Source organism: Mus caroli, chromosome 13 (genome assembly GCF_900094665.2).
Source record: "Mus caroli chromosome 13, CAROLI_EIJ_v1.1, whole genome shotgun sequence".
Taxonomy (NCBI): domain Eukaryota; kingdom Metazoa; phylum Chordata; class Mammalia; order Rodentia; family Muridae; genus Mus; species Mus caroli.
In genome coordinates, this window is record NC_034582.1 from 106,297,358 (window position 1) to 106,303,649 (window position 6,292).

Here is a 6,292-nt window from a genome sequence, read left to right on the forward strand (position 1 = left end):
CCTCCCCTTCCAATTTTTTGCTCAATTTATAGCAGTATGGGACTCTAGAGCTATATTTTATAAGTGCTTGCGTCTTAGTGTTTAATTGCTGTAAAGACACACCATGACCAAGGCAACTCTTAATGACAACATTTAATTGGGTCTAGCTTATAGTTTCAGAGTCCAGTCCATTGTAATCATGGTAGGGAGCATGGCAGCCTGCAGGCAGACATGGTGCTAGACAAAGAGCTGAGAGTTCTACTTCTTGATCTGAAGGCAGTCAAAAAGAGAATGATTTCCAGGTAGCTAGGAGGAGGGTCTCAGAGCCCACTGCAGAGTGACATACTTCCTCCAACAAGGCCACTTACTCTAACAAAGCCACACCTCCTAGTAGTGCCATTCCCTGGGCCAAGTGTATTAAAACCACCGCAACATGTATTACAGAAAACAAATTTAAAATTGGCCAATCAGAAGTCATTAACTAATTTATATGAGCAATATCTTTCCTACATCTAGCAGGATCAAATAAGCCAACAGTGCAGGAACAACCAATAAAACAATTTCTTTGCTTTACTGCCGTGTTTTCAGCTGAGTACGGTGATACACGGTTGTAATCCCAGCACATGGGAGGCAGAGCCAGGAGGACCCCTGTAAGTTTGGAGACAGCCTAGTCAACATAATGACTTCCCGGACAGCCAGGGCTACATAGTGAGACTCAAAACAAACAAACAAAGACAAACACAAACACCAAAACAAAAACAAAACCCAAAAAGCAACAGTAAAAAACTACAAGGACAATGAGAACCCCCCCCCCCAGTGTCCATGTTCTCTTTATAAAGGCCTCCTCCTGTGCTCCTCAGAAGTGATTCAGGGTCACACACCACAAACCCCTTATTGCTATGACAAGAAGAAACACTACCACTTTGGTCAGCTGCAGAAAGCTGTCTCCATTATTATAAACCACCTGTAGACATTCCCAATAGTTCTTTAATTTTTAAAAATTAAAAATGATTCCCCCTTCAATCCCTCCCATGTGGCCCCACCTTGCTCCCTCTTGAAGTTATGCCCTTTTTCTTGTTACATATCTAGATGGCTAAAGATGCAAACACGGCCTACTCACTCTGTTTACGGTTCCTTGTATGATCTGCAGCCTGACCATTTGAAACTGGATACCATTAGGTTGCTCATCCCTGGGGAATGCCTTCCTCAGTTTCCTGGAGCTCTCTTTCTAGGTGTGGGGCCCGTATGATCCCCCCCTTTGTGTTAGTGTGTCTATTGGTGTTGGGCTAGTTCAGCCCCTGTTTGGGCAGCCACACTGTTGAGGTGAGCACGCTCATTTCTTCCTGCTCGCTGAGTGGGCGGGATGCCACTGGCGGTTTGAAGTACCTGTCTTGGCTTCATCGCAATGACGAACTGTAACCTGGAATTCAATGGTAAAATAACTCTCTTTCCTCCAAGTGGCTTTTTATCACAGCAATAGAAATGCTTATGTTTTCTCCCTTCAACTGGACGTTGGTGAACCAAAAGGACGGGACCATAAGCAGCACTGTGTCTTTGAACCGCAGAGGGAACCCATTTCTGCGCACAGCCCTATGCACATCTTGAAACTTTCTACGTACTAGACAAAACACATGTGGAAAACAAATCTCTGAAATGTGTCCTGTTTAAGCTGGACGTCACACACTGACACATTATCAGCTTGAAGCAAAGTCTCCACAGGATGGAGGACAGGTCTCACCCAGGACAGTGCTGGCAGCTGACAGTTTACTGCAGCCTATAAATGGTGGGCTTATAGAATGTGTGTGGATACCTGGGGCTGCCTGAAGACCTTAGTCCTGCCCGGTGCTCCTGGTTACCTTTTGATGGACCTGAAAATCACGAGCAGGGCACGATCTAATGGCAGACCGAGACAAAGCGCACCAACAGCATTTGAAATTCTAACATGCTGGGCGATACTTTGGTCAAAACTATTCCTTCAAGTGAGACTTTGGGATTGTCTCTATCTCTAGAATAGCTAAATCCATTGTTTTTATTTTTAAAACTCTATTAGTTGTGTAAGAGCTGACTATATCATGGTCTGCTGAGCTAAATTTTCTCCCTTAATTTGGGCATTGGTGGGTCAAAAGGACAGTCCCATGAAAAGCACCATGTCTTATGTACCACAGAGGGAACTCATTTCTGTGCACAGCCATAGCTACACACATCTTGGCGCTTTCTAGTACAGCTATGGAAACAGGCCAAAGCAATAAGCCGTGTTTAGCAGTTAGTACAGACATCTCTCCAGCATTCTTCTTAGGCACATACAGCTTATTTGTTAGTATTTAATGTGGAAGGAAATGCCACAAGACACTGCAGCAGCACAGCTGACTGACGTCTGGGAGGCACTCGTAGCTCTGGCCTGTTCCCACCCACCGTACTGGATGGATATACCACAGCTACCTGGTTTCCAGACCATTTCTCAGAACTGAGTTGTGGCAAATCGTCTTTTGGGGTTCTTTCTTTTTTTGAAACAGAATTTCATGCAGTGTGAGTTGGCCTTGAATCTTTTTGAATTTGTTGCTATGTAGTTGAGGGTGATCTTGATTCAACAACCCTCTTGCGTCTGAGGTCAGGGTGCTTGGATTACAGATTGTGGGCCATTGTGCTCATCCTTGCTTCTGCTGGTTGTGGAAGTCATGGTTTCTTCATGCTTTTCCTCTGCAACCCATAGCGGTGCAGGCATCTACGTGGGGCCCCTGCTCTGCCTCATCCCTGTGAGATTTGGGTTAAAGGCCATCTGATGGCTATGGCACTTGCTGTTTTGTCTCTGACCCATGAGTCTTGTGTCTCCTGCTAGCACATTAGGCTAATCAATTAGACTATAAGTGGGATACTATTGAATACCAGAACCTCAGATCTGTATTTAAAATTCAGCAGTTCCTGGAAAACTTGGAAAAAGAAATGTACACGAGGGAATAGTCATAATAAAGGTAAGAAAAGCCAAGTACACCTTTTTGAATTAGTCATCTTTTTATATGGTTTACCCAAACTGCCCCTCAACTCTACCCCTAGACTTTGTGGAAATAAATTAGGGCTTCGGGCTCCAGATTGTCCTTGGGAATTCTGCTCCTCTCTGTGTCAAGCTCTGAAAATTAATGCTTTGCATGCTCTTGGTTACAAGAGGGTCTTGATGTTCATGGTCAGAACATGCTAGAGGGTGACTCTCTCCAATGCCAGACAAAGCTTTGTAGTTGTGTTGTGTCATGTTGCCAGTCACTCTAGTTGGCCATCTGTGGCTGTAACTGAAGCAGTACATTAACACCACCTCTGTCGCAGGAGCCAGACTTGTGAGGGGAGAAACTAGACCTGCAAAGTCTGTCTGGTCCGGTCTTTATATCACATGGTTCCATTATATTTCCCCAGAACTGTTCTCAACTCATAGTAGCTATGGGGTGCTGGCGTGAACCAAGCTTAGATCTGACGGACAAGCCAGAACCCATTTGCAATTGGAGATGTGTCACTGTCCTCAGTGGGGTCTTTCCTTTTCTTGGTAAATCTTCTTGGCATCAGCTTAAGACACCAACCAGAAGCCTCTTGGTGAGCAGAGAGCTGGAACATATTTAAATGTGTGTGGGCTCCCCCAGTGACACCAACATTATCATGCTAACACAGCCAGCCAGCCAGGTTCCTCTACCTTAGTGTATGTCTACTTAGAATTGAGCTGGAAGTTTAAAATTCACTCAGATGGTCTATTGGCTACCTACTATGTGTTAGACATCTTCTGTACTTAGGTGTTGAATATAAGGATGGTGACTTCTGCACAAGCCTATTATAAAGACATATTACTCAAGCTGGGTCATGATGACATATAACTTTAATCCCAGCTCTTGGAAAGCTGAGGCAGATGAATCTCTGAATTTGAGGCCACCCTGGTCTACAGAGTGAGTTTCTGGATGGCCAGGGCTACATAGAGAACACCTGTCTAGAAAACAAACAAACAAACAAATAAACAAACAAACACATATTACTTAAACTTTTTTTGAATTAGACATCTAAGTACTGTCACTTCATCTCAAAGAAATAAATTTATACCTTTAGGGTTTTTATAATTTTTATTTTTAAAAATAATTATTGTGGGGAGTGGTGTGTGTGTGTGTGTATGTGTGTGTTTGTGTGTGTGTGACAGAGATATAGACAGAGAAAAGGATAATGTGTCTTGGATACCTGGATTTGGGCATACAGGGAGTTAAAGGCTGACTTTGCCCTGTCATCACATGTTTTATGGTAGCATCAGTATGGGGCACACAGGAGGAACAGACAGAAGGCTTGAGCACAATAAGAAAGATCACCCCTCTGTTTCAGCGTCCGCCGCTTTTGGAGTGCTAACAGAAAATGAACTTTTTTGTTTTGCTTTTGGACCAGGTCTCCCAATGTAGCCTAGTGAACTGTGTAGACCAGGCTGGCCTCAAACTTACAGAAATCTGCCTGCCTCTGCCCCCCCCCCCCCAAATAGAGTGAAAGACATGTTCCAATCTAGAGCATTCTGAACCCAGCTGTTCTTGGGGGGTGAGTGTGCAGGTGCCATCATCATAAACTTGATTTTATCCATTATTTTTATACAGTGTTATATTCATTTTTAGTTAATATTTGCCTCACATCACCTTGAAACTAGGCGAACTATGGTATCAGGTAGTATTTTATACATGAACCACTCTAACAATATATGTAAAGAAACAGTGGGAGGTGTGAGCTCACTTTTGTGTTTTACAAGCTAGACAAACCAGGGATCCCCGGAGATAACACGGTGACCACGCAATCTTGAACACATGGGTCCCACTCCCAGCCACCCACATAAAAAGCAGAGATTAGCTGTTTTGTAATCCCAGCGTTGAAGGAGCCAGAGGAGCATTCGGGAATTAACCAGCCTGACCTAAAAAGATCAGAGCCCTAGGTGTCTGTGAGAGAGCCTCCCCCAACCCCATCCCGTTCCCCCCACAGGGACAGTTCCTGAGCAAGATTGACCTCTGACTTCTACACACACACACACGCAGAAACTCGACTTTCCAATCTTCTTTAGTTGGGGCTATAAAAGACCAGTCGTTTTAAGACCGGTCGTATCCTTAGATCTCAGGTAGTGGCTGAAGAATAAACCTGTAAGCTGCTTGCACATGGTGGGTGGGGGTGGGGAAGCCATACGCCGCAGGCGGCAGGCTGTGTTTTCAGACTTGTCTCCCGAGATCTTAGTCACTGCAGGAAGCTCGGCTGGTGGTTGCTGGAGCACTCTGAGCTGTGTTCTGGGGAGCGTTGGTGCTCAAGAGAGGGGACTTGATTCCTTTCTTTCCCCCGCCCCCCTGCAGTGAGGCTAGCCTCAGCCCTGCCTCATTAGCTTGTCCACCGCACCCCGCCACCCCAGTGATCCAACCCCACCCCCAGTTCAGCTCTCCCTGCCCCGCCTGAAGCGGCACGAGCCAAACCGATCGTTAAAAGCGAGCTCCAACCGTCCCTTTTGTCCAGTAGGCGCGGGCCGGGCTGGCGGGAGCTGGGGGCGGGAGCAGCCGCGAGCCGAGCGGGAGGCGAGCCGGCGGGCGCGGGACCTGCTCGGCGGGAGGAATTGAGGCTGGGGTTGGCGGCGGTTGCAGTTGGGGATGGGGTAACTCTCTGGTTTCCATTTCTGGAAAAGTGGTTGGATACAGCAGAAGAGGCAAAAATGGATAATATAACGATATCTTATTTGATGCAGGGAGATGCCTAGGACCCAAGTACGCGTGCGCACTCGTGAGCTTGGAGATTGCTTTGGGGGGGAAGTCTGGCGAAGCTTTGTGGGAAGGAAGAGGCTGGGAGTCTGAGGAAGAGGTTTATGTGGCTCATCGTATATCTCTGAGACATCTGCGTTATGCGGAACCAAAGTATATAACTTTATGGTTGAGGAAAGATGGGCATTTGGGAAGTTTGGGCATCCCCTGGCTGTCACTTGGTAGGAAACAGACTCAGCAATGGCAGATTTGAGGCTCACACGCGTCCAAATCAGATACTGTTCTTGAACCATATTTAATAGAAATTACAATAAAACATTTCCTTTTCTCACTAAAGAGTTGTACTATAGAGTTTTTTTTTTAAATTAGAATGACCATATGATTAAACAATTAAATTTAGAAGCTAAGCTGGCTGTGGTCTCGGTCTCTCTCTCTCTCTCTCTCTCTCTCTCTCTCTCTCTCTCTCTCTCTCTCTCTTTCTCCCCTCAGGGTTTCTCTGTCTAGCCTTGGCTGTCCTGGAACTCACTCTGTAGACCGGGCTGGCCTCGAACTCAGAAATCCGCCTGCCTCTGCCTCCCGAG